The sequence below is a fragment of the Felis catus genome, chromosome D4 (genome assembly GCF_018350175.1).
Source record: "Felis catus isolate Fca126 chromosome D4, F.catus_Fca126_mat1.0, whole genome shotgun sequence".
NCBI lineage: Eukaryota > Metazoa > Chordata > Mammalia > Carnivora > Felidae > Felis > Felis catus.
In genome coordinates, this window is record NC_058380.1 from 56,724,687 (window position 1) to 56,728,035 (window position 3,349).

Consider the following 3,349-nt stretch of genomic DNA (forward strand, 5'->3'; position numbering starts at 1 on the left):
ATCCATGCTGTCTGTCACAAATGACAAGATTACATTCTTTTCTATGGCTGAGTAATACTGTAGTGTGTGCATATATGTGTGCGTGTGTGTGTGTGTGTGTGTATATACACACACTACATCTTCTTTATCCATTCATCTACCAATGGGCACTTGGATTGCTTTCATAACTTGGCTATTATAAATAATGCTGCAATAAACATAGGTGTGCATATATCCTTTCAAATTAATGTTTTTGCTTTCTTTGGGTAAATACCTAGTAGTGGAATTACTGAATCATGTGGTATTTCTATTTTTAATTTTTTGAGGAGGATCCATGCTGTTTTCCACAGTGGTTACACCAACACACATTCCCACTAACAATTTATTCAGGGTTCCCTTTTCTCTACATCCTTGCCAACACTTGTTGTTTCTTGTCTTTTGAATACTAGTCATTTTAAACCAATTTGACAATAAATTTCATATTAAAAAAATTTTTTTAATGAATACTAGTCATTTTAACCAGTCTGAGGTGCTATTTCAAAGAATGAAACTGGACCACTTTCTTGCACCATACACAAAACCAAATGCAAAATGTACTAAAGACCTAAATGTAAGACCTGAAACCATAAAAGTCCTAAAATAAAACATAGGGAGTAATCTCTGGGACATCGGTCTTAGCAACATACTTATGGATAAGTCTTCTCAGGCAAGGGAAACAAAGGCAAAAATAAACTATTGGGACTATACCAAAATAAAAGTGTCTTCACAGAAAGGGATCCATCAACAAAATAAAAAGACAACCTACTGAATAGGAGAAGATATTTGCAAATGATATATCTAAAGGGGTTAATATCCAAAATATATAAAGAACTTATACAATCAACACCAAAGACAAACAAACAAGTAATCCAACTAAAAATGGCTAGAGTGCTGTGCCTGGCTGGCTCAGTCAGTAGAGCATGCAACTCTTGATCTCAGGTCATGAGTTCAAGCCCTATGTTGGGTGTGGAGCCCACTTAAAAATGGGCAGAGGACCTGAACGGACATTTTTCCAAGGAAGACATACAGATGGCTGATATATGAAGTATTCATATGAAAAGATGTTTTAAAATCACTAATTGTCAGGGAAATGCAAACCACTTGCTGCTTCTTTTGCTATTCCATTGACCTTGAAATTTATCTTGTGCATCATAATTCTATTCTGTCCCCCTCACTAGAGGAGATAAGGCAAACCATCTTCAAAAAGTCTGCACTGACTGGGGGTGCCTGGGTGGCTCAGTAGGTTAAGTGGTGGACTCTTGGTTTCGGTTCAGATCATGATCTCATGGTTAGTGAGTTCAAGGCCCTCATTGGGCTGTGCACTGGAAGTACAGAGCCTGCTTAGAACTCTCTCTCTCTTTCCCTCTCTCTCTCTCTGATCCTCCCCTGATTGTGCTCTCATTCTCTCTGAAAATAAACTTAAAAAATAAAAAGTTTGCACTGACTAACCTCTCCATACTCAAAACAATCCTTATAATAAAAAGCTCTTTTCTGAAAATGAGAACCCTGCATGTAATTTTTAAAAAATAAAGGAATTTAGGAGCGCCTGCGTAGCTCAGTGGCTTGAGCTTCTGACTGGCTGAGGTCATGATCTCACAGTTCAAGCTGTCAGTTCTGCACTGACAGCTCAGAGCCTGGAGCCTGTTTCAGATTCTGTGTCTCCCTCCCTCTCTCTCTCTCTGCCCCTCCCCAGCTTGTGCTCTCTCAAACATAAATAAACATTTAAAAGAAGAAATAAAGGAATTTGATAAATTTTTATCCTGTTTGTAATACTTAAATATCAACAATAAATTAAATGACAATTGTGTGGGGTACCTGGGTGGCTCAGTTGGGTGGTTAAGTGCCCAACTCTTGATACCGGCTCAGGTCATGATCTCAGTTTGTGAGACTGAGTCCCGCCTTGGGCTCTGCACTAACAACATGGAGCCTGCTTAGGATTCTCTCTCTCCCTCGCTCTCTGCCCCTCCCCCACTCGCATGCTCTTTCTCTCTTTCAAAATAGATAAAAACTTTTAAAAATAAATGACAATCATGTGTTTTCCCTAACCCAAGCTCCTCCCTTCATGAAGTAATCGGTCTCCCTCTTCCTTGGAACTCCCATTGCATTTCATTCCTCTACTGAGCACAACTCATTCTGTTTTATATTATGGTTTTCTGTCAATGCTTGCTTCCTCTGTGAGATTACAACTTCTTGAAGGAACGTACTGTGTCTTAATCTTATTTGCACCCCTTCCGGTTCTCAGCTCAATGCCCGACATACTGTAGTAGGAGCACAAAATACATTTTTTTGAATGAAGGAATTAACCACCAGACATTTCTATGGTGATATTATTACAGCCTCTTCTTCCATATAAGCCTGTCAAACAGCCTGGAAATAAAAGTTACTGAAAACAGTTCAGACAACCATATATGTGAAACTGTTAGTATGATGTAATTCTAAAGAAGGTTTGGGGCTTCCAGACTATATGGAAAGCTGTTTGTTCTTTTGTGTTACTTTCACAAGCAAAAAAGAATAGTGGTTCCCCAGAAATAAGTACTAATTTTAGAATTCCATACATTAATGATTAGTATCCTTTCCCTTCTCATTGGCAGTACAGTAAAATAGTTAGAAACTTGGGGTCTGAAGTCAGAATTTAGAGACTTCAGTCTCATCTCCACTATATATTAGCTATGTGACCTTAGGCAAATTGTTTAATTTCTCTGTGCCTTATTCTCATCACCAGCAAAATGCAGAAACAACGTACAGTCCCTCAAAGGAATGGAATAAAAATTAATGACTTAATATAAAGTTTTTAGAATAGCATCTGGCACTTTGTTTAAAAGTGACAGCAATATATTGTACTGTATCGACCTTATATTCCCTTTTGGTAAGTGCCATGATCTTAAGGACAAAACGAGTTCCCCCCCCCCCTTTTTTTAAATCCCCTATAGCACCTAGCACAGTGTAGGACAAATACTAGATGCTCAGAAAATGTGAATTGTATTTGAGATAGTATTTGAATGCACAAGAAAATGAAGGTATGTTAAAAATGTAAATGATGTTGGGATGAGCACTGGGTGTTGTATGGAAGCCAATTTGACAATAAAGTATATTTTTAAAAATGTAAATGAAATTACAGAGGGTTTTTGGCATATCATTTGCATAACTTCAATTATTTCTTTATAATTTGTTGCTAAGTGCTTTATGACTTGATCTTTTTCTTGCCCTCTTCAGAGTATACAGTTTGTTTGGTGTAATGCGTGTTATAGCTCTCAGGACTTCTGGCCTCCTGACAAGCTGGCTATTCTGATAGTCTGAGGGATGAGGCTTCTGCAGCAAAAAGTGGGTTACA